Source organism: Cervus elaphus, chromosome 9 (genome assembly GCF_910594005.1).
Source record: "Cervus elaphus chromosome 9, mCerEla1.1, whole genome shotgun sequence".
Lineage (NCBI taxonomy): Eukaryota > Metazoa > Chordata > Mammalia > Artiodactyla > Cervidae > Cervus > Cervus elaphus.
The window spans coordinates 4,462,639-4,489,308 of record NC_057823.1 but is presented as its reverse complement, the minus strand read 5'-3'; the positions used below and the strand labels follow the sequence as shown (position 1 = coordinate 4,489,308).

Below are 26,670 nucleotides of genomic sequence, written 5' to 3'. Positions count from 1 at the left end.
GATATTTTTTAATTTCCTCTTAATTTTCTTTCTGTGATCCATTGGTTGTTTAGTAGCATATTGTGCAGCCTCTGCATGTTTGTGTTTTTATAGTTTTTCTTCTTGTGGTTTATTTCTAAACTCATAATGTTGTCATTGGAGAAGATGCTTGATATGATTTTAATTTTCTTAAATTTACCAAGGCTCATCTTGTGGCCCAGCAGGTGGTCAGTCCTGGAGAACGTATAGTGTGCTACCTTTGGATGGAATCCTCAGTTATGTCAAACTGGCCTAAACTGTAATTTAAGCCCTGTGTTTCCATATTAATTTTCTGTCTGGATGATCTGTCCATTGATAAAAGTTGGGTGTTAAAGTTCCCCACTATTATTGTGTTACTCTTGACTTCTCCCTTTATGGTTGTTAGAATTTGCTTACATATTGAGGTACTCCTATGTAGGTTATATATATATTCATATACATATACACATATGTGTGTGTGTATATATGTGTGTGTATATACATATATGTGTGTGTGTATATATATATATATATATATATATATATATATATATGTATGTATAGAATCTTGCTTTTGTATCCACCCAGCCAATTTATGTCTTTTGGTTGGTGAATTTAATCCATTTATATTTAAGGTAGTTATTGATATATATGATTCTATTGGGCTTCACATGTGGCTCTCTGGTAAAAAAAGGTTGCCTGACAAGCAGGAGATGTGGATTCAATCCCTGGGTCAGGAAGAGTCCCTGGAGAAGGAAATGGCAATCCACTCCAGTATTCTTGGCTCAGAAGTTCTTTGGGGAGAGGAGCCTGGTGGGCTACCGGGTTGCAAAATAATCAGACACGGCTTAATGACTAAATAGCAACAACAGTAATCCTATTACCATTTTCTTAATTGTTTTAGATTTATTTTTTTTAGATCTTTTCCTTCTCTGTGTTTCCTGCCTAGAGATGTTCTTTTAGCATTTGTTGCAAAACTAGTTTGGTGATGCTGAATTCGCTTAACTTTTGCTTGTTTGTAAAACTTTTGATTCTCTGTCAAATTTGAACAAGAGTCTTGCTGGTTAGATTATTCTTGGTTATAGGGTCTTCTCACTACTTTAAATGCATCATACCATTCCCTTCTGACTTGTACAGTTTCTGTTGAGAAATCAGTTGATAACCTTATGGGTGTTCCTGTGTATGCTGTTGTTTTCCCCTTATTGCTTTTAATATTTTATCTTTGTCTTTAATTTTCATCAGTCTGACTACTGATCAGTGTGTCTCGGCATGTTTCTCTATGGTTTTATCCTGCCTGAGACTCTCTGTGCTTCCTGGACTTGGTCGACTATTTCCTTTCCCATATTATGGATGTTTTCAGTTATTATCTCTTCAAATATTTTCTTGGGTCCTTTCTCTCCCTTTCCTCCTTCTAGGACCCCGATAATGTGAATATTGGTGTTTTTAATGTTGTCTTAGAGGTCTCTTAGATTGTCTTCATTTCTTTTTTTTTTACATTCTGTTTTGTGGCAGTGATTTTCATCATTCTGTCTTCTAACTCATTTATCTGTTCTGTCTCAGTTATTCTGCTATTCAGTCCTTCTAGTGTCTGTTTTGTAGTTCTTCTAGGTCATTGGTAAACATTTCTTTCACCTTCTCCATTATTTTCCCAATATCCTGGATCATTTTCATTATCATTATTTTGAATCTTTTCCTGGAATGCTGCTTAGCTCCACTTTATTTAGCCGTTTTTTGGGAATTTTACTTTGTTCCTCCATCTGGGACATAATCCTTTTTATTTTGATGAGCTTTCTATGATTGTGGGTTTTGTTCTGAAGCCTGTGGGGTTGTGGTTTTTCTTGCTTCTTCTGTCTGCCCTCTGGTGGATGAAGCTAAGAGGCTTATGTAAGCTTCCTGATCGGAGAGACTGGCTGTGGGGAAAACTGGGTCTCCCTGGTACTCAGTAAAACTTTAACTTGATGATCTGCTGATCGGTGGAGCTGTGCTCCCTCCCTGTTAGTCGTTCGGCTCATGCCGGTGGTCACCTCCCAGGAGTGCTGCTTCCAGTGTCCTGCTGCAGGTCGCTGCCGACCCAGCCTCCACAGGAGACCCTCTAACACGTCAGGTAGGTCTTTTTCAGTCTCCTGCAGGGCCACTGATCCTTTCCTCTGAGTCCTGTTTTGGACAAGGTTTTGTATGTACCCTCCAAGAGTGGAATCTCTGTTTTCCTCAGTCCTGTGGAAGTCATGCAATCAAATCCCACTGGCCTTCAAGGTAAGTCAGACTCTCTGGGGATTCCTAGTTTCTTTGCTGGATCGCCAGGCTGGGAAGCCTTACTTGAACCTTCACAACAGAAACATGTGAACCTTCACAACAGTGAGAGAACCCCTTTGGTTTATTTTTCTCCAGTTTGTGGGCCGCCTGCCCAGTGGGTGTGTGATTTGATTTGACCATGATTGTGCCCTTCTGTCTTGTTGAGGCTTCTTCTTTTCCTTGGACATGGGGTATCTTTTTCTGGTAGGTTCCAGCACCCTCCTGTCAATGACTCTTCAACAGCTAGTTGTGATTTTGGTGCTCTCACAGGAGATGAGTGCACATCCTTCTACTCTGTCATCTTGAATCAATCTCTTTTTGTGGTTTTGATTGGCATTTCGCTCATGGTTAGTGACGTCCAGCCTCTTTTCTTGTACTTACTGGCCACTTGTACATATTTGGAGAATTGTCTATTCAAGTCCTTTGCCCATTTTAAAAGTTGAGGTTTTTTTTTTTTTTTTCCCTTTACCCTTTTTTTTCCCTCATGTGTTTCTTTTGCAGAGAAAAAAACAACTCTTACTCTATGTTGGAAACTGTTTCTTTGACTTGCTTTTCATTGCTTTTGTTATTATAATCATACATAATTGCCTGCTTCAGAGGACCCTGGCCTGAATGTAAACTAAAGTGACTTTGTTCAGCTCACAGAGAGATAATCTGACCCTGCCCACCTGTGAATAGAAGACATTAACACATCCCTTCCAAAGACTAGAAATGTTTTGCAAGACTGAAGATCCTTTCACTTTATTTCTGCACTGCCTCTCCCTCTCTATTCTGCCTTTTGACTTTGGTTCCTCATAGCCTCTCTCTTTGGCTCTGCAAAAGAACGTGGCTTCCAAACCCCAACAAGATGGTTACTTTGAGACATTAGTCTACCATCTTCTCTGTCAGCTGGTCCAAATAAAGTCGTATGCCTTCCCTCAACACCTGTCCCTTGGGTTTATTGGCCTCTTGTGCAGTGAACAGAGTGAGATTGTACTCAGTAACATTGTTTTTGAAAATATGTATGTTTGTATTTATTTAGTTGGCTGCATTGGATCTTAGTTGTGGCACACTGGATCATTGATCTTCCTTGTGGCATGTGTGTCCTTTTTTAGTTGTGTATGTGAGATCTTTTATTTGTGGTGTGTGGAGTCTTTTTGTTGCAGCATGTGCAATCTTTAGTTACTGCATATGAACTCTTAGTTGTGGCTTGTGGGATCTAGTTCCCTGACAAGGGCTTAGTCCTGGGCCCCTTCTACACTTGGGAGTTTAATGTCCTAGTCACTGGGCCAACAGGGAACTCCCCTAGTGAATTTCCATTCAGTTCAGTTCAGTTACCCAGTCATGTCCAACTCTTTGTGACCGCATAGTCTGCAGCATGCCAGGCTTCCCTGTCCATCACCACCTCAGAGAGCTTGCTCAAACTCATGTCCATCAAGTCGGTGATGCCATCCAAAAATCTCATCCTCTTTTGACACTCTTTCCTCCTACCTTCAATCTTTCCCAGAATCAGTCTCTTTTCCAATGAGTCAGTTCTTTGCATCAGGTGGCCAAATTGTTGGGATTTCAGCTTCAGCATCAGTCCTTCCAATGAATATTCAGGATTGATTTCCTTTAAGATTGACTGGTTTGATCTCCTTGCAGTTTAAGGGACTCTCGAGAGTCTTCTCCAACACCACAGCTCAAAGGTATCAATTCTCTGGTGCTCAGCTTTCTTTATGGTCCAACTCTCATATCCATACATACATGACTACTGGAAAACCCATAGCTTTGACTATACGGACCTTTGTCGATTAAGTAGTGTCTCTGCTTTTAAATGTGCTGTCTAGGTTGGTCATAGCTTTTCTTCCAAGCAGCAAGTTTCTTTTAATTTTTTAATCACTGCAGTCAGCATCTGCAGTGATTTTGGAGCCTGAGAAAATAATGTCTGTCACTCTTTCCACTGTTTCCCCATCTATTTGCCATGAAGTGATGGGACCAGATGCCATGATCTTAGTTTTCTGAATGTTGAGTTTTAAGCCAACCTTTTCAGTCTCCTCTTCCACTTTCATCAAGAGGCTCTTTAATTCTTTGTTTTCTGCCATAAGGGTGGTGTCATCTACATATCTGAGATTATTGATATTTCTCCATGAAATCTTGATTCCAGCTTGTGCTTCATCCAGTTCAGCATTTTACATGATGTACTCTGCATATAAGGCAAATAATCAAGGTAACAATATACAGCCTTGATGTACTCCTTTCCTAATTTGGAATCAGTCTGTTGTTCCATGTCCAGTTCTAACTGTTGCTTCTTGACCTGCATTCAGATTTCCCAGGAGACAGGTAAGGTGGTCTGGTATTCCCATCTCTTGAAGAATTTTCCACAGTTTTCTGTGATCCACATGGTCAAAGGCTTTAGCATAGTCAATGAAGCAGAAATAGATATTTTTCTGCAATTCTCTTGTTTTTTTCTATGATCCAATGGATGTTGGCAATTTGATCTCTGGTTCCTCTGCCTTTTCTAAATCCAACTTGAACATCTGTAAGTTCTCAGTTCATGTACTGGTGAAGGCTGGCTTGGAGAATTTTGAGCGTTACTTTGCTAGCGTGTGAGATGAGTGCCATCTGTGATAGTTTGAACAATCTTAGCTTTGTCTTTTATGGTGATTGGAATGAACGCTGAACTTTTCCAGTCCTGTGGCCACTGCTGAGTTTTCCAAATTCACTGACATATTGAGTGCAGCACTTAAAAAGCATCTTCTTCTAGGATTTGAAATAGCTCAGCTGGAATTCCATCATCTCCACTAGCTTTGTTCATAGTGATGCTTCCTAAGGCCCACTTGACTTTGCACTCCAGGATGCCTGGCTCTAGGTGAGTGATCATACCATCTTGGCTATCTGAGTCATTAAGATCTTTTTTGTATAGTTCTTCTCTGTATTCTTGCCACCTTTTCTTAATATCTTCTGCTTCTGTTAGGTCTGTACCACTTCTGTCCTTTATTGTGCCTATCTTTGCATGAAATGTTCCCTTGGTATCTTTAATTTTCTTGAAGAGATCTCTAGTCTTTCCCATCCTATTTTTTCCCTCTATTTCTTTGTATTGACAACATAGGAAGGCATCTTATCTCCTCTTGCTATCCTTTGGAATTCTGCATTAAGATGGATATATCTTTTTCTCCTTTGCCTTTTGCTTATCTTCTTTTCTCAGCTATTTGTAAGGCCTCCTCAGACAACCATTTTGCCTTTTTGCAATTCTTTTTCTTGGGGATGGTCTTTATTACTGCCTCCTGTACAATTTACGAACCTCTGTCCATAGTTCTTCTGGCACTCTATCTATCGGATCTAATCCCTTGAATCTATTTTTCACTTCCACTGTATAATCATAAGAGATTTGATTTAGATAAGTCTGAATTTTGTAATAGGGATTTCATGATCTGAGACACAGTCACCTCCAGGTCTTGTTTTTGCGGACTGTACAGAATTTCTCCATCATTGGCTGCAAAGAATATAATCAATCTGATTTTGGTGTTGGCCATCTGGTGAGGTCCATGTGTAGAGTCTTCTCTTGTGTTGTTGGAAGAGGGTGTTTGCTATGACCAGTGCGTTCTCTTGGCAAAACTCTGTTAGCCTTTGCCCCGCTTCATTTTCTATTCCAAGGTCAAATTTGTCTGTTATCCAGGTATCTCTTGACTTCCTACATTTGCATTCCAGTCCCCTATAATGAAAAGGACATTTTTTCTTGGTGTTAGTTCTAGAAGGTCTTATATGTCTTCATAGAACCATTCAACTTCAGCTTCTTCAGCATTAGTGGCTGGGGCATAGACTTGGATTATAATGATATTGAATGGTTTGCCTTGGGAATGAATAGAGATCATTCTGTCATTTTTGAGACTACATCCAAGTACTGCATTTTGGACTCTTTTGTTGACTATTATGGCTACTCTGTGTCTTCTAAGGGATTCTTGCCCACAGTAGTAAATATAATGGTTATTTGAATTAAATTCACCCATTCCAGTCCATTTTGATTCAGTCATTCCTAAAATGTCAATGTTCACTTTTGCCATCTCCTGTTTCACCACTTCCAATTTGCCTTGATTCATGGACCTAACACTCCAGGTTTCTATGCAGTATTGTTCTTTACAGCATCTGGCTTTAATTTCATCACCAGTCACATCCACAACTGGGTGTTGTTTTTGGTTTGGGTCAAGCAAAGTGAAAGAAAGTGATTTTGTTGGATAGTTTCTATTGTAGTTTCTCAAGTTTCTTGGTGTTTTTCAAGTTTTTCTTCTGCTAATCTGCTATTTAACACTTGCAGTGAATTGTTTATTTCTGATGTTGTAATTTTAACTCCAGGATACCTTTTGATATTTTTTACTTTGATAATTTGATATCTTCTTACTATATGTTCATTTTGTTCATTTGTTTTCCTTCAAGATTCTTCAATATATTTATAACTTTTAAAGTCATTGTCCACAAATTCTATCATCTCTCTAATTATGGTTTTGTTTCTGTTGACTGGGTTTTCTCTTGGTTTTGTGTCACATTTTCCCAGCTTCTTTGCTTATCTAATAATTTTTATTAGATTTTAGACATTGTAAGTGTCATACCTATGAATGTCTAGGCTTCCCTGGTGGCTCAGCTGGTAAAAAATCTGCCTGCAATGCAGGAGACCTGGGTTCGATCCCTGGGCTGGGAAGATCCCCTGGAGAAGGGAAAGGCTACCCACTCCAGTATTCTGGTCAAGTCCTTATGCAAAGGCAAATGCAGCTTAACACTCAGCAGAAAACTTGAGGCGAATCATTTACAAATTTCTGGAGTACTTTTTATGTATAATGTAATCTTATCCTGAACTTTGTACTTCCAGCTGCCTTGGCCTTATCTCAGCAGGTCTATTAAGCCTTATTTGGGTTTCTTCTCCTTGTGCCATGATATAGAAAGTTGAAATTTTAGTATGATGGTTGGACAATTTGTAGAACTCACTTTGATTTCTAATACCTGAAAAACATTGTTTGACAAATTTTGTATGGTTTTCTAATTGTTTATAGTCAGAGGGAAAATTTGTCATGGTGAAAGTAGTCTTCCAATTTTGGTTGAACTTACATTTATGTGTATACTGGTTATTTAGATATTGTCTGTTTTAAACTCTCTGTTCAGTTCTTTTGTCAGTCATTTCTTATATGATTGTCTTTTTGTTTTTAATCTGTAGAACTTCTTTATGTAGGATACCTTTGCTAGACATTTATTTCAAATATCATCTACTCAGTGACTTACTTTTGCATTACTTTAGTGTTTTTTTTCATAAAAAATTTAAGTCAGTCTCCTGAATCTTTTTTATAAATTTATTTATTTTTTAATTGAAGGATAACTGCTTTACAGAATTGACTTTTACACTATATTTGATAAATATAAGTTATTTGAAAGAATTTTAGTGGAGTATGGAAGTTATTACTTTTTACATAGTACCTTTTATAATTTTTCCTTTTGTGCACATTTGTGTATTCTATTTTCAAAATTTCCTGCTTACTCCAAAGTCATAAAGATATTTTTCTCCACTTTTTCCTCTCAGTACACTAATTTTCCTTTTTACATTTAGATTGACTACCTACCTAGAATTTATATGATTTATATGTAGTATAAGATTGATATCAAGGTTTTTTGTATTGTTATTTCATTGATTTAGCATAATTTATGTAAATAAACAACCTTTTCTCACTACATTTCAGATGCACATTTGTTATAATCCATGTCACCTTATATGGATTAGTCTGTTTCTAGACTGTTTAATTTGTCTACTTGCCCATTTTGCACAATGCCATGCAATTTTAATTATGGTAGTTTTATAATAACTTTTAATATATAGTCATGCTAGTTCATGAAATTCATGCTTCTTTTTCCAAAGTGTGTTGCTTTTTATTGGCTTTTTCATTTCCATATTAATTACAGAATCAGCTTGTCAATTTTCAGAAATGAAAAATATGCTAGAACTTTGATTGGAATTATACTGAGAAATTATCATCTTAATAGTTTTCACTTAGGAATATGCTATGTCCATCCATTTATCTAGTTTTTCTTTTATTTATATGTATAATATTTTATAGTTTTGATTTACTTTATTTTATTGTAATTCAGATCATAGTGTTTTATAATTTCCAGTATTATTTCTTCTTTGAACTATGGGTTATTTAGAAATATGTTGTTTAATTTAAAAATACTTGGTGATTTTTTTAATTTATAGTTTAAAATTATGTTATAAGAGAATGTATTCTTACTGAGTTCAATCCGTGAAATTTGTTGAAGCTTGCTTTTAGGCTCAGCATGTCATGGTAAACTTACCAATCTTGAAAAGGTTTTTGGTGTAGCATGGCGCTGTACATGGCACCTAAATCAAGTAGTTTAATCATGCTGTCCAAATCTTCTATATCTTTAACCTTCTGTTTGTTTGTTTTCTTGTTCTGAAAGAGGTATGCTGAAATTGTTAATTTTTGATTTACATAATGTTTTGTTTTACGTAATTTCAATGTACATGTTTATATGTATATGTTTATATATATATGTTTATGTATCTGCTTTGTATGAGTTAGTGACAATTGGTTTTTTAACTTTTTAATGGATTAATCAAGTATTTTATATATTTTTTCTCTTCAATTAATGTGAAGTTTGCAAAGGTGGCTTACTATCCTTTACTTCTCTCTGTATCTATGCCATTTACAGTGTGCCTTGGCAGCTTCTATCATCAATTTTATGTATTTTGAAATAATATTGTTAGAGGCATGCAAATTTAAGACTGCTTATATCTTCTTATGGAATTGATCCTTTTAGCTATATGTAATATTTGTAACTTTTATCTCTTGTAATACAACTTAACTTAAAGTACACTTTATTATAGCCACACCAGTTTTTTTTTTTTTTTGGTTTTTGTGTGGTTTATCTTTTGCTATGCTTTTCCTTCCAACCTATAAGCAATTCTGTTTTAATTCACCACATAGGTTCTTAAAACTCAACATGCCATACAAAATTCCACAATTAACATCACAGAGTACATTCGGGAAATGGTACCAGGTGTTAGGGGAAGCACACTGACTGAAACTGCCCACCCTGACCAGGCACGATAGTAACCATTTGCATGAGTTATTTTAAAAGTTCCATATTGCCTATCTGCAGGTGGCAAGAGACGTCTATAAGATCACCCCTTTTGCCTCCCTCTCCTACCTTCTTCTCTCTTTTCTTTCTTTTTTTTCATTTATTTTTATTAGTTGGAGGCTAAATACTCCACAACATTGCAGTGGGTTCTGTCACACATTGACATGAATCAGCCATGGAGTTACATGTGTTCCCCATCCCGATCCCCCCTCCCACCTCCCTCTCCACCCGATTCCTCTGGGTCTTCCCAGTGCACCAGGCCCGAGCACTTGTCTCATGCATCCCACCTGGGCCGGTGATCTGTTTCCCTATAGATAATATACATGCTATTCTCTTGAAACATCCCACCCTCGCCTTCTCCCACAGAGTCCAAAAGTCTGTACTGTACATCTGTGTCTCTTTTTCTGTTTTGCGTATAGGGTTATCATTACCATCTTTCTAAATTCCATATATATGTGTTAGTATGCTGTAATGATCTTTATCTTTCTGGCTTACTTCACTCTATATAATGGGCTCCAGTTTCTCTCTTCTTTCAATCTGGCTTCCTTTCCTCCCTTTGAAATCTTTGAAGACCTGAGATGTTTTCATTTCTTCTGTTAGTACTTGGATATGAAGTTCTCTGTATCTATAGGAGGTTTTCTGAGAGACTGTAATCTTGTATTTAAGGGAGTGTCTGACTAGGACTGCCAGGTTTATGTGTGTATTTTATGCTTTATGTTCTGTGTTGTGATTTGTGACGGCCATTTTGCTTTGTGTGGCCACCATTTGATTCAGACATGCTGCCATTTTATTAGAACTTGAGACCTGGGCTCAGGAACACTTATCTAGACCCTATCTAACTCCTGAGACTGAGGAAAATGTGAAGTAGCCTGTAAACATTTTATTTATTCCAATTGCTATTTATAAATTAGCAAATTTTATATTGTAATATCTAATTCATGACTAAGTTTAGAAAATGAAACTAGATCTCTGGTTGTGTCTGTCTGGATATGTGCATGTCTCAATATGTGTCTTTGGATAATATTGCTGTTGTTAATTTATCAATGAGTCCTATTTAATTGACTTAAAGTAAGGACTTACAAATCAAACAGTTCCAAATTAAGCTAAATGAATTTCATGTTCACATGAACTAGGAAATATTCAATATTAAATTAGTACCTGGTAAAATAGACACGTCTTTAGAACCATCAATAAGTATAATACTTCTGTTGTATCCAGACTTACTAGAGGTCAAACACGACTGTATTCTATCTGTTACAAATCTGTCAACAATAAAAGGAATGCAATGTGAAATAAAACTTTTCAAGGAAGTGTTTTCAGTAAAAGGAGGTGTGAGAAATGAAAAATTACTGAAATGAGTTAGTTATGCATGATCAGGATTTTCTAAGATTGGATTGCATTTATTTGGGTAAAAGGATTTTGTTAGGAATGACACAGCCATAAGAAAGTTAGTCAGAGCCAACTAGGTCCAAGATGGCAGAGCTGACTTTCACTAGATCTGGAGTCTCAGTATATACCCGCATTATAACGTATCAGCAAACTCAGTGACACACCCACCAGCATTGGCTAAATGTGACTGAATGTTCTAAACCCCTTTGATTTTTTGGATAAAAATTCTAAGTCAAATTCTATTGCAGTTCTTTTGACCTCAGCTAACTTTGGGATGCTTCAAATGGCCCCTGAAACATCCCAAAGAGAGATATTAAACTAATTGTATTTATTTGGTTGGTTAAATTACACTGGAAGTATTATCAAAAGAGTAATAAATCCTCTTAGGTTATCAGTTCAGTTCAGTTGCTCAGTCGTGTCTGACTCTTTGCGACCCCATGAACTGCAGCATGCCAGGTCTCCCTGTCCATCACCAACTCCCGGAGTCCACCCAAACCCATGTCCATCCAGCCATCTCATCCTCTGTCATCCCCTTCTCCTCTTGCCCTCAACCTTTCCCAGCATCAGGGTCTTTTCCAATGAGTCAGCTCTTCTCATCAGGTGGCCAAAGTATTGGAGTTTCAGCTTCAACATCGGTCTTTCCAATGAACACCCAGGACTGATCTCCTTTAGGATGGACTGGTTGGATCTCCTTGCAGTCCAAGGGACTCTCAAGAGTCTTCTCCAACACCACAGTTCAAAAGCATCAATTCTTCGGTGCTCAGCCTTCTTTATAGTCCAACTCTCACATCCATACACGACTACTGGAAAAACCATAGCCTTGACTAGACGAATCTTTGTTGGCAAAGTAATGTCTCTGCTTTTTAATATGCTGTCTACATTGGTCATAACTTTCCTTCCAAGGAGCAAGCGTCTTTTAATTTCATGGCTGCAATCACCATCTGCAGTGATTTGGGAGCCCAGAAAAATAAAGTCAGCCACTGTTTCCCCATCTATTTGCCATGAAGTGATGAGATCGGATGCCACGATCTTGGTTTTCTGAATGTTGAGATTTAAGCCAACTTTTTCACTCTCCTTTTTCACTTTCATCAAGAGGCTCTTTAGCTCTTCCTCACTTTCTGCCATAAGGGTGGTGTCATCTGCATATCTAAGGTTATTGATATTTCTCCCGGCAATCTTGATTCCAGTTTGTGCTTCCTCCAGCCCAGCTTTTCTCGTGATGTACTCTGCATATAAATTAAATAAGCAGGGTGACAATATACAGCCTTGACATACTCCTTTCCCTATTTGGAACCAGTCTGTTGTTCCATGTCCAGTTCTAACTGTTGCTTCCTGACCTGCATACAGGTTTCTCAAGAGGCAGGTCAGGTGGTCTGGTATTCCCATTTCTTTCAGGTTATAATGTATGGTAAATATTACTAATATAGGTACATTAGAAATTATGTGGAGTTACTAAAATTCTGGTATGTTCTGGTATTCTGATGGGAAACCTGATGACTTCACAAAAGATAACAAAAGGACTGAGTGAACTGGCAAATGTGCTTATAACTTTTATGGTTTCTATCTGAAAAATTACAGGTTTGAATCTGTGTTTTTCAGGAGTAGGGAAAACCTTCCCTTCAAACTAATTATGACAGTAATTTGGTAAATTAAACTTTATAAAAAATTGAAACATTTATCTTTTCTATCTGACCCTGGAGGTTGGAAACTCTTAGGTTTCTTGTAACTTTATTAGATAAATTAGAAAGATTATCTCACTAACAAGTGCAAAAATATCAAGGAACTTTTGGTACTTTGAGAAGGGAGGGATTAGCCTAACAAATCTATGATAAGCCTTTGGCATGACTTTCTTAGCTGTGAAAGATTTTATTTTAGAAGTTCAGTCTGAGACTCTGTAAAAGTTTCAGCAAAGCAAAAAAGTCTATGATCAATTAGTGAAGTGAGGTGATCAATTATGGTTACATAAATCATCAGGCCAAGTTTATTGAGACCAGACCTATTTTGCAAACAAGCTAGTTTTAATTTGGTTATATTTGGTAAAAATGAGGGTGATTTTAGGGAGAAAAATATGTTTTAATGAATGCTAAATCCCAATTTGTTAGTGGAGGTCTGTATCTACAAAGACTCATTTCCTGGATAGTTCTTTGCTGTTATGGGATATTAATGTAAAATTTAATTGAATTCTTAAAGAACACCCTAAGTTTGTTTCTGAAGCTTATCTCAGTAATCTATCTTTGGATGAAGACCAGATGCCTCACGACTTGCAACCAGGACTGGAAAAAGTCATAGTTTAAGGGACTGTCTCCAACCTGGATCGAAGGAACTTTTTATCAGGTACTCTTAACTAATTCATGCATAGTAAAACTGAAGGGAAATCAACTCTTAGATTAATTCCCACTTCTAAAGGCCCCTACACTGGAATGGCCTATAGATAGGACAGCTGACCTGATCGCACCTTAGAAAGATACTCAAACAGAGGAAACTGCACTATACTAGGACAAGACGATGACGACATCAGAAGTAGACAGGTGACCCAAGATCCTCGAGGTGACTTGAATGATCATTTATAATGTTTTCTTCACTTCTTGGACCTTTGCATATGAATCAAATGCTTTTCTATCATAGGCATGATCCTATGCTAGTTTTAGAAATCAATCCAATTGTTGGGTTTGTGGCCAATTACCTGTGTCTACTTCTAGGTTGTCTTGGCGAACTTCTTTACTCCTAAACTCTAATTGGTTGGCCCTGAGGAAACTTACTTTAAAAGGAAAATTATAGTTCATGTTCAGGTCACTATTGATATTCCTCTCACCTGGTTAATTCAGAATAGTGTGTTCTGACCCTGGTCATAGATTTAAGTTTTCTTTTAGGGTCATTCAAACTCAATCAGAGTGACAAGCTAAGTCTCAATTAACAACAACAACAAAAAAAACTGTAACCTCTCATCTATTAAAAGGAAAACTCCCATAACTACAGGATGGAATTATAATACCAGGCTATGGTAACTTAAGCTTAAAGTCCCCTCTATTTTTAAAAACAATTAAATCATACTAAGGATAATCAGTCTAGGAAACTGGGCTATGTGCCTTATAGACAGTGCCAATATATAATTTCCCTGGAAGATAAGGATTGGAACAGAATAGACTAAGTCAGATGACCTGGGATATTACTGGGCTGCAGCTAATGAAAGTTATTGGCTTAATTCTTACTTAAGACTTTACTAATACTGTTAGCTATGTTATTTGTATTTCATCTGTTTCACAGAATTGCTGTTTCTTACACTGCCAAATGTGTGACTGAGTCTCTGATAAAATAATATATAGTTCCATATGAGATCAATGATGGCAAGAGTGTAATTCTAGATTTGGGAAGAAGCAACAAGAGGGAACATTTTCCTGGACTAAGAGGCTAGTAAGACAAGTGGTCCAGAGAATTTTGGATACTGTTTCATGGCCTAGTCCAGTAACAGCACATTGAATGGCCTGTCAACAAAATCTTTGCCAGACCTGAGAATCAGCGTTCTCAGCACCGTGGGATGAAATGGTCATGAAAGCCTGCCCTCTCAACCCCAAATCAAGGTCAAGTTTATGACCAAGAAGGGACCCTCCCAACTGGAAACTGACACTTGCCACCTACCTCTACAAAGATTAAATCATGGCCACTACAGCTTCTGACCTTCAACACCCCTGAAAGGAGTTCAGGGTGGAAATCAGGAATGAGGCACTCTGTACTCTGGGAAAAATGGGCAGAACTGGCCTTCAGATTCTTAGATTTTTTTCAGGGGAAGATTGTATGAGTCTCAATTCTTGCATCTTCGCCTACCTAGAGGAACACTGACATCATTAATGGTGACATCTGCTTTGGTTATTATGGAGAATATTACAATTAAAAGTCAAAATAGAGTAGCTATGTTTCAGATATCCAAGGAAATAACTAGGTGACCTTATGGGTGTAATTGCATATTAGTCCTTGTATTGCAAAGAACTTGATCTGAGCTGTGTCAGACTTGGATGCCACAGTCTCAAAACAATGTCAGCTGGAAGCTAGTAACTCCAACTGTACTTTTTGTAAAGCTAGGCAACTGGCTACCTGGGTACAAGTCTCCCCAAAGTGCCAGGTCCAGACTGGGTTTCAGGCTTATTCTTCTGAAAATAAGTGAGATTTATTTTGTCTGTTAAAATTCCAGTTGTTACTCTTCCAACTACTTCTAATTGGGTTTATTATATCAAAATGGCAGACCAAGGGGTTGAGATTTGAATCATACAAGTCTCAAATCTAAGACTTGGAACTCAGGAATGCTTCCAATTCAGTGTCTAGTCTCCAAACTGAGGCAGTCTTATGCCACATTTTGACAGGAGGTTATCAGAGTCATAGTTGCCCAGTTCCCTGAATTAAAACTGAGCAGGACTCTGTGGGACTCTAGAGTACAGACCCTTTCTTTGTTCCTCATTTCTTATTTGTGGGATATAGGCTTCATTCAGCATCCTTGACCTTCCTTGAGTTCCAAAGGGTAGATTAAAACAGTTTCTGATCAGAGAGGGAGGAGATATAGAACCAGGAGGAACAATCAAATGGTGGTACAACCTTGGGCCAAGATCCTGGTTCTTAAGCAATATATGTAACAATATCTTTGAGTTCTTCTGCAGGACTGGGGCCCCACCCAGGTGGAATATGATACTTCAGGCTGAGCACAAGATTCTTGGAACACCACTCTGTTGTCTCACCACCAAGCAATCAGAAGAAAATCACACACATTGCAGCCCTCATCCTGAAATTTGCCTTCTGTTTCTGAAGTCTGGTGATGATTATCCTGTTAAGTTTCCTGTCTGGCCCCTGTCTCATCTCTGACAGGGTCCAATAGTTTCAGGCTAAATTGCTATTACTAGGAGGGTGCATGCTGGTTTCAGGGTGAATATTTTGACTTAGATCAGGTAGAGAGAGACTTCTGCTCTGCTAGGCAGGATTACACCCAGGCACAGCAGGAAGAAATTACAGAATGAGACCTCCATCCCAAGTCCCAAGAAGCATCTTGAGTATGAAATCTTTCAGGGGGGAGTTGTTAGGAGAAGCACACTGACTGAAACTGCCTATCCTGGCCAGGCACCATGGTAACCATTTGCATGTGTTGTTTTATGACAGGAGGTCCTGGTAATGAGCACAGAACAAATAAGCCACCACCAACTCGAAGTGTTCGGGAAAGGTCAAAAGGCAACACCACATGTCCGACCACCTCACAAAACCCTTCTCGCTGGCATCCGTCTTGGCTGAGCAGTGTGTGCACCACCAGGAAGGACTCTGAGTCAGAATGATTGATCGGAGACAACCCGGGAACTAACCCCATCACCATAAAGCCCAAGACTGTGAGCTGTGTGGCGGAGCAGCTCTCCTGGGTTCCCTCAGCCTACTGGTCTCTGCCTGGGCACATCTTCCCAATAAAATCTCTTCTTTGTCAGCTCACATGTCTCCTTGGACAATTCATTTCTGAGTGTTAGACAAGAGCCCACTCTCAGGCCCTGGAAGGGTTCCCCCTTCCTGCAACAGGGGCATAACTTTCAAAAACTTCATTAGGGACACATGCAAAAGATGGGAACCTAGTAAATATTATAACACAGACTCTGCTGTTATGACAGTATGAGGAGCTCTATGGACACTGGTGGGAATTATTTTAAAACAAACATTTAAAATCTCTAAAATGGTCTGAAGCATACAGAAAAAGAAGAAATGTTTGTTCAAGAAAACCTAAAGCTTGATAACAAATAGTGAGAATCTGCAGCATCTGAGTCACAACCTGCTCCTTCCTTCCCGTGCCCCAGCTCAGGGTGTTGAAAACTCCACTCCAGACAGGGGCAGCTACAAAAAAGGGCATCCTTTCCCTCATCTCCCAATTGGAAACCCAGGAAGGGCAAACAGGGGATCAACGTTTCTCATCTGGCCCTTGGCTATCCACTGTAAAGGTTAAATTCCTGGTGAATGTGCTCAAGAAGTGGGGGTTCCCATATTCTGTCAGGCTCCACACATAGAAGAGAGGCTCTACTTTGAGTGTGGTCTACTGAAACTACTACGAGGGCCCTGATTGCCCTCACACTAGCTAGCATTTAAAGTGGAGATTCCATACTAGGAGAGGCAAACTAAGAAGACCAGAGGCTGCAGCTTCCCCTCCTCTTCTATGGAACATCTCATTATTAAAACAGGTGTTTTTTCTCAGAGAGAAGCATGCCACTGTCCCTACCCTCAACTCTAGAGCTGTAGCTCAAAGGTTTTTCCCTGAGGGAGGAGTAGGTGTAAAACAGAATACTTTGAAACTCTTTCAAAAGGAACTGAGCTTATTTGCAACAGAAAGTAGGGTTGTTCAAGCCTAAGGACTGTTTAGCATTATGCTAAAAATAATGCAGGTTATGGAGAAAAACAATAAAAGGAAACACTGCTAGATTTATTAGAAAGTGAAAGTCGCTCAGTTGTGTCTGACTGTTTGTGACCCAGGCCAGGATATTGGAGTGGATAGCCTTTCCCTTTTCCAGGGGATCTTCCCAACCCAGGAATTGAACTGGGGTCTCCTGCATTGCAGGAGGATTCTTTACCAACTGAGCTATCAGGGAAGCCTCTAGATTTATTATAACTATAAGCTAAACTGTAAGGTGTCTAGTTTATCAGAGAGAACCAGGAAATGAATCTGCTAAGAAGAGCACTCTTTAGATTCTTTGTTATCAGAACAAATCTCAAACACAGACTTTAAACTCTATCCCTGTAACAGAAACCTCAATTAAATTTGATCAGTCTGTGTAGCAATTTAAATGCCAGGGCATTATTAAAAATAACAGAGCAATCACTCAGTAATTAGTGGAGCTTAACATCTGGGATTGGACAGGGAGACAGAGAGGCAAAAATCACCCTGTCTTCCTGGGGTGAGTGTGCACATGCTTAAGGCTGCACCTTCAAAAGCTTCACACTGCAGGGGATAAATTGACTTCACTAAAATAATTCAGTGGGTCAGTAAACAAATAAACAACAAATAATGACAACAAGTCATGGGGAGGGGGAGGACAGAGACCAGTCCTCAGAATTTCTAAAATATATTGCCTAAAATATAGGCTTCAACAGTGTGTGAACTGAGAACTTCCAGATGTTCAAGCTGGATTTAGAAAAGGCAGAGGAACCAGAGATCAAATTGCCAACAGCCATTGGATCAGAGAAAAAGCAGGAGAGTTCCGGAAAATCATTTACTTCTGCTTTATTGATGACACCAAAGCCTTTGATTGCATGGATCAGAGCAAACTGTGGAAAATTCTTAAAGAGATGGAAATACCAGACTACCTTATCTGCCTCCTAAGAAATCTGTTTGCACGTCATGAAGCAACAGTTAAAACTGGACATGGAAGAATGGACTGCTGTCAAATTGGGAAAGGAGTACGTCAAGGCTGTATATCGTCACCCTGCTTATTTAACTCATATGCAGAGTACATCATGTGAAATGCTGGGCTGGATGAAGCATAAGCTGGAATCAAGATTGCTGGGAGAAATATCAATAGCCTCAGATATGCAGATGACACCACCTTTATAGCAGAAAGTGAAGAGGAACCCAGGAGCCTCTTGATGAAACTGAAAGAGAGGAGTGAAAAAGCTGACTTAAAACTCAACATTCAGAAAACTAAGATCATGGAAGAAAAGCAATGACCAACTTAGGCAGCATATTAAAAAGCAAAGACATTACTTTGGCAACAGAGGTTCATATAGTCAAAGCACTGTTTTTTTGCAGTAGTCACGTATGGATGTGAAAGTTGGACCATAAAGAAGGCTGAGTGCCAAAAAATTGATGCTTTTGAACTGTGGTGTTGGAGGAGATTCTTGAGAGTTTCTTGGACTGTAAGGAGATCCAACCGGTCCATCCTAAAGAAAATCAGTTCTGAATATTCATTGGAAGGACTGATGCTGAAGTTGAAACTCTAACACTTTGGCTACCTGATGTAAAGAACTGACTCATTGGAAAAGACCCTGATGCTAGGAAAGACTGAAAGTAGGGGGAGAAGGGGATGACAGAGGATGAGATGGTTGGATGGCATCACCGACTCAGCGGACATGAGTTTGAGCAAGCTCTGGGAGTTGGTGATGGACAGGTATGCCTGGGGTGCTGCAGTCCATGGGGTCACAAAAAGTCAGACATGACTGAGTGGCTGAACTGAACTGAATTACCTAAAATATCTAGTTTCCAACAACAACAACAAAAAAAAAAATGATAAGACATAGAAATAAAACAGGAAAATCTGACCTGTACCTGGAGAAAAAACCATGAAACAGAAACTGCCTGGAGAAAGAATAGATGTCTGACTTGACAGACAGACTTAATATCAGTCATTATAAATATTTTCAAAGAACTAAAGGAAACTGCCACAGTCATCAAGACAGTATGGTACTGGCACAAAGACAGAAATATAGATCAGTGGAACAGAATAGAAAGCCCAGAGATAAATCCACGTACCTATGGACACCTTATCTTCGACAAAGGAGGCAAGAATATACAATGGAAAAAAGACAACCTCTTTAACAAGTAGTGCTGGGAAAACTGGTCAACCACTTGTAAAAGAATGAAACTAGAACATTTTCTAACACCAAACACAAAAATAAACTCAAGATGGATTAAAGATCTAAATGTAAGACCAGAAACTATAAAACTCCTAGAGGAGAACATAGGCAAAACACTCTCCAACATAAATCACAGCAGGATCCTCTATGACCCACCTCCCAGAATATTGGAAATAAAAGCAAAAATAAACAAATGGGACCTAATGAAACTTAAAAGCTTTTACACAACAAATGAAACTATAAGCAAGGTGAAAAGACAGCCTTCAGAATGGGAGAAAAGAATAGCAGTGAAGCAATAGACAAAGGATTAATCTCAAAAATATACAAGCAACTCTTGAAGCTCAGTTCCAGAAAAATAAATGACCCAATCAAAAAATGGGCTAAAGATCTAAACAGACATTTCTCCAGAGAAGACATACAGATGGCTAACAACGTGAAAAGATGCTCAACATCACTCATTATCAGAGAAATGCAAATCAAAACCACAATGAGGTACCATTACATGCCAGTCAGGATGGCTGCTATCCAGAAGTCTACAAGCAATAAATGCTGGAGAGGGTGTGGAGAAAAGGGAACCCTCTTACACTGTTGGTGGGAATGCAAACTAGTACAGCCACTATGGAGAACAGTGTGGAGATTCCTTAAAAAACTGGAAATAGAACTGTCGTATGACCCAGCAATCCCACTCGTGGGCATACACACTGAGGAAACCAGATCTGAAAGAGACACGTGCACCCCAACGTTCATTGCAGCACTGTTTATAATAGCCATGACCTGGAAGCAACCTAGATCCCATCAGCAGATGAATGGTTAAGAAAGCCATGGTACATATACACAATGGAATATTACTCAGCCATTCAAAAGAATTTATTTGAATCAGTTCTAATGAGATGGATGAAACTGGAGCCCCTTATACAGAGTGAAGTAAGCCAGAAAGATAAAGACCAATAGAGTATACTAACACATATATATGGGATTTAAAAAGATGGTAAAAATAACCCTATATGCAAAACAGAAAAAGAGACACAGATGTACAGAACAGACTTTGGGACTCTGTGGGAGAAGGCAAGGGTGGGATGTTCTGAGAGAACAGCATCGAAACAAGTATACTATCAAGGGTGAAACAGACCACCAGCCTGGGTTGGATGCATGAGACAAGTGCTCAGGGCTGGTGCACTGGGAAGACCCAGGGGGATGGGATGGGGAGGGAGGTTGGGAGGGGGAATTGGAATGGGGAACGCAATGGGGAATCCATGGCTGATTCATGTGAATGTATGGCAAAAACCACTACAATATTGTAAAGTAATTAGCCTCCAACTAATAAAAATAAACGAAGGGGAAAAAAAAGAACTAAAGGAAACCATGCTTAAAGTAAAGGAGGTATCATGACAATGTCTCATTAAATAGAAGATACCAACAAGATGTAGAAGTGATTAAAAAGAATCAAATGGAAATTCTAGAGTAAAGTATAATAACTGAAATGAAAAACTCATCATAGTAGGCACAACAGTAAACTATCAGAAGAAAGAATTAGTGAGTTTGAATGCAGATTAACAGAAATTATATCAGTAGAAGAATAATTATAAAGAGAAATAAAAACGAACAGAGCTTCATAGAAATGTGGGCAACATTAAGTGCGTAAACATGTGTAATTTGACTGCCAGAAGGATAGAAGATAGGGAAGCAGAAAAAAAATTTGAAAAAACAATGGCTGAAAAATTTCCAAATTTGAGGGAAAACTTTACACAATTGAGAAGCTCAAGGAATTATTAGTGGGATAACCACAAAGAGATTCACAAGAAGACACAAAAATGCTGAAAGACAAAGGCAAAGAGAACGTTTTTAAAGCAAGAAATTAAAAATAAATAAATACTTACAAGGTATCCTCAGTAAGATTTCTTTATTTCTCAGCAAAAACAATGGATGCTAGAAGACATTTGGATAACATAGTCTAAGTGTTCAACAAAAAAAAATGTCAACCAACAATCATATATCCAAGAAAGTTATATTTCAAAAACCAAGACATAATAAAGACATTCTCATATAAACAAAATCTGAGAGAATTTGTTGCCAGAAAACCCATCTTATAAGAAATACCAAAGGCAGCTCCTCAGACTGGAAGCAAGTAATCTCAGGTAGTAATTTAATTTCACATGAAAAAACAAAGAACATCAGTAAAAGTAATTATATTGAAGATAGTATAAATGCATATTTCCTTTTCTTTCTACTCCTAACAGATCTAAAATACAATTGTATAAAATAATGTGCAAATATATTAGTGTTTTGAATCTTTAAAATATATAAACAATAACTCAAAGGAGGAGTATGGGAACTGTGTTGGGCTAAGGAAATGACTCCAGATGTTAACTTGAAGCCTCAGGAACAAATGAAGAGAACCAGAAGTGATAAATTAGAAGGCTAATATGACAAAAGTTATTAAGTGTATCTTTGATCTCCTTTCTTTTGTCAGTTTCTTTAAAGGACATAAAATTAAAGTAATAATTATACAATATGTTGTATTTTAAATATTTATAGATGAAATTGTGTATAAAAATAATACCACAAAAAGTGGGAAATAGGAATAGAGCTGAGCTATATAGTAGTAGCATTTCTATATCTCACTGAAATTAAGTTACAGTATATCTGAATAGATTCTGATTGACTAAGATGTACATGTAAGCCCAAGAGTAATCACTAAGGAAATAACAAAAAAATAGTGCAAAAAAACTTCAAAGAAACCAAAATGTTACATCATGAAATAGCTGAGAAAAGAAGAGAAGTAAAAGGCAGAGGAGAAAGGAAAAAAATACACTCAACTAAATGAAGAGTTCCAGAGTATAGCAAGGAGAGATAAGAAAGACTTCTTAAGTGAACAATGCAAAGAAATATAGGAAAACAATAGGGAAAGACTAGAGATCTCTTCAAGAAAATTGGAGATACTAAGGGAACATTTCATTCAAAGATGGGCTAAATAAAGGACAGAAAGGGCAGGGACCCAACAGGAGCAGAAGAGATTAAGAAAAGGTGGCAAGAACACACAGAAAAACTTACAAAAAAGATCTTAATGACCCAGATAACCACAATGTAGTGATCAGTCACCTACAGCCAGACATCCTGGAGTGTGAAGCCAAGTGGGCCTTAGACAGCATCAAGACGAACAAACCTAGTGGAGATGATGGAATATCAGCTGAGCTATTTAAAATCTTAAAAGAGGATGCTGCTACAGAGCTGCACTCAATATGTCAGCAAATTTGGAAAATTCAACAATGGCCGTAGGACTGGAAAAGGTCAGTTTTCATTCCAATACCAAAGGAAGGCAATGCCAAAGAATGCTCAAACTACCACACAATTGTTCTCATTTCACATGCTCAAAATCCTTCAAGCTAGGCTTCAACAGTACATGAACTGAGAACTTCCAGATGTTCAAGCTGGATTTAGAAAAGACAGAGGTGCACTGGGAAGACCCAGAGGAATCGGGTGGAGAGGGAGGTGGGAGGGGGGATCGGGATGGGGAATACGTGTAAATCTATTGCTGATTCATGTCAATGTATGATAAAACCCACTGAAAAAATAAACAAATAAATTAAAAAAAAAAAAAAAAGAAAAGACAGAGGAACTAGAGATCAAGTTGCCAACATCCATTGGATCAGAGAAAAAGCAAAGAAATTCCCAAAAAATTTCCAGTAAAAAAAATTCTACTTCTGCTTCATTGACTGTATATGATAAAGCCTTTTACCGTGAGGATCACAACAACCTGTAAAAAATTCTTAAGGAGATGGGGGTACCAGACCATTTCATCTGCCTCCTGAGAAACCTGTATGCAGGTCAAGAAGCAGCAGTTAGAACCAGACATGAAACAACAGACTGGTTTAAAATTCGGAAAGGAGTATGTCAAGGCTGCATACTGTCACTATGCTTATTTAACTTATATGCAGAGTATATCATGTGAAATGCCAGGCTGGATGACCACAATCTGGAATCAAGATTGCTGGGAGAAATCCAGCAATTCCAACAGAAATCTAGCAAATCCAACAACCTTAGATATGCAATGATACCACTCTAACAGCAGAGAGTGAAGAGGAACAAAAGAGCCTCTTGATGAGAGTGAAAGAGGAGAGTTTAAAAGCTGGCTTAAAACTCAACATTCAAAAAACTAAGATCTTGGCATCTGGTCCCATATTTCATAGCAAATAGATGGGGGAAAAGTAGAAACAGTGACAGATTTTATTTTCTTGGGTTCCAAAATCACTTCAGTTGGTGACTGCAGCTTTGCAATGTATGTTCAATGAGATGGTAAAGCCCTTAAAATGGCAAAGTAACACACGAGTTTTACAGAAGGAATAGGACCAATTTTTTCTTACCCTATCAAACAACTTCTAGGCATTGCATTCTTTCCTTGAGTGGAAGATATATTTGAACTGTGTTGCTAGAAAAATACTGTATGAGCTCTGTAATATTGCTGTCTTGAGAGATACTCTAAGATTGCGTTCATTTTGGTGTGTAATCACCAAAAGCTGTGAAGGCCTTTCCCCTCTAGTAAAAGGCTGATTTCCCACTGATGGAACATATCCTTATCATAGAGGTTAGAGGAAGAATGTTTTACATGGCTTGTTCCTTCAGAGTATGGTACTCGAAGCCCCGATCTGGAGAAGCTTAGAAGAGGCTTTGGAGTTCTGCAAACCAACTGTTGGTGAAGTTGCATCGAAAGCTGGGAGAAACCCTACATTCACTGGCAAAATCCTTGTGGAGTGCTTGCCAAGGCTTCCTTTTTTCTGCAAAGTATGTTCACGATGAGGACTAGAGAACTCGTCAGCACAGTGCTGTTCTCAGTGTGTGGAACTTACCACAAATAGTTACACTAGGTAGTGTTTTCCATGTAACACTAGAGTTTCCACAGGCTATTTCATTATTTCTTCAGAACATGTATTTCACTGACAACATAAGCAAGGTTTTAAAAAAATTTTTAATTGGAGGATAATTGTTTTGCAATGTTTTGTTGGTTTTATCCATACAACAATATGATTCAGCATAAGTGCACATATGTCTCCTCCTTCTGGAACCTCCATCCCACCACCCTCATCCCATCCTTCTAGGTTACCATAGAGTACCAGGTTGAGCTCCCTGTGTTATGCAGCAACTTTCCACTAGCTATCTATTTTACATATGGTAATGTATATGTTTCAATGCTACTCTCTCAGTTAATCCCCTCCTCTCTTTCCCCTGCTATGTCCACAAGTCTGTTCTCTATGTCTGTGTCTCTATTTCTGCCCTACAAATAATAGGTCAATAGTACCAGTTTTCTAGATTCATATATATGTATTCATGTACAATATTTGTTTTTCTAATTTACTTCACTCTGTATAACAAGCTCTAGGTTCATCCACCTCAGTTCAATGGCTCAAATTCATTCTTTTATGGCCGAGCAATATTCCATTGTGTATATGTACCACCACTTCTTTACTCATTCATCTGTTGGTAAATATCTAGGTTACCTGCATGTCCTAGCTCTTGTAAATAGTGCTGCAATGAACATTGAGGCACACGTATCTTTCTGAACTATGGTTTTCTCATGGTATATACCCAGTAGTGGAATTGCTGGGTCCTATGGTAGTTTTATTCCTGTTTTTTTTTTTTTTTAAAGAAATCTCCATACTCTTCTACATAAGGTTGTACCAATTTACATTCCCACCAACGATGCAAAAGTGTTCCCTTTTCTCCATGCTCTCTTCATCACTTATTGTTGTAGATTTTTTGGTGATGGCCATTCTGACTGGAGGGAGGTGATACCTCCCTGTAGTTTTGATTCACATTTTTCTAATAATGAGTGATGTTGAACATTTTTCCATGTGTTTATTTGCCATCTATATGTCTTCAAAAAGGCAAGGTTTTCAAACTTCAGTGTAGTCTTGGTGATACAAATCCATAAGACAAATCACTAATATGATGACTCAATGACTATTATTTCCCTTCAGTAAAAAAAAAAAAAAAAAAAAAAAGCCTTAAATTTCTTTCAGGTAGCATGCCAGAAACATTAAAAAGTGTTATATGAGCATGTGTTTCAGAGATGACGATATAAAGGAAGCTAACATTTTCTTGTTTTTAAAGCTAGTTTGCTAGCCACTTCAATATAGCCTTCAAAACAACAGTGGTACAGATCCATAATACAACTCACTATTTCCACGACTCAGTGCATATTACTTCCTTTCACTTAAAGAACATTGATCCTAAAATTTACTTCTTTCTATACACGACTGAGCAACTTGGCACAGCACACATACAATGGAATATTGCTGCTGCTTTGTGATGTAGTCATGTCCAACTCTTCGCGACCCCATGGACTGCAGCACACTAGGCCTTTCTGCCCCTCACCATCTCCCAGAGTTTGCCCAAGTTCAGGTCCATTGCATCAGTAATGCCATCCAGTCATCTCATCCTCTGTCGCCCTCTTCTCCTCCTGCCCTCAATCTTTCCCAGCAGCAGGGTCTTTTCCAATTAGTCGGCTGTTTGCATCAGGTGGCTAAAGTACTGGACCTTCAACTTCAGCATCCTTCCAATGAGAATTCAGGGTTGATTTCCTGTAAGATTGACTGATTTGATCTCCTTGCTGTCCAAGGGACTTGAGTCTTCTCCAGCACCACAGTTTGAAAGCATCAATTCTTTGACACTCTGCCTTTTTATAATCCAGCTGTCACAACCGTATGCAACCATTGGAAATACTATAGCCTGGACTCTATGGACCTTTGTCAGCAAAGTGATATCTTTGCTTTTTAACACACTGTCTAGGTTTGTCATAGCTTTCCTGCCAAGAAGCAATTGTCTTCTAATTTCAAGGCTGCAGTCACCATCTGCAGGCTTCCCTTGTGGCTCAGCTGGTAAAGAATCCGCCTGCAATGTGGGAGACCTGGGTTTGATCCCTGGGTTGGGAAGATCCCCTGGAGAAGGGGAAGGCTACCCATTCCAGTATTCTGGCCTGGAGAATACCATGGACTGTATGGTCCATGGGGTCGAAAAGAGTCAGACATGACTGAATGACTTTCACCATACTCTCACCACCTGCAGTGATTTTAAGAGACCAAGAAAAGGAAATCTGTTACTGCTTCCACCTTTTCCCCTTCTATTTACCATGAAGTGATGGGGCCAGATGCCATGATCTTAGTTTTTTTAATATTTAGTTTTAAGCCAGCTTTTTCCACTCCTTTCTCATCAGGAGATTCCTTAGATCCTCTTCGCTTCCTGCCTTAAAATGATATTATCTGCATATCTGAGGTTGTTGATGTTTCTCCCAACAATCTTGATTTTAGCTTGTAACTCATCTAG

At 38.4% G+C, this 26,670-nt stretch overlaps 1 protein-coding gene across 1 annotated transcript in view; it reads left to right on the top strand.

Annotated features, from left to right (window-relative positions):
* Positions 1 to 1,990: 1,990 nt before the first annotated feature.
* Positions 1,991 to 26,670, top strand: part of LOC122700845 (nuclear envelope pore membrane protein POM 121C-like) — a 77,675-nt gene continuing 52,995 nt past the window's right edge. Inside the window, exon 1 of the transcript XR_006342874.1 lies at positions 1,991 to 2,101. The gene's annotated coding sequence lies outside the window, so the exon portion shown is untranslated. The remainder of the gene's footprint in view (positions 2,102 to 26,670) is intronic.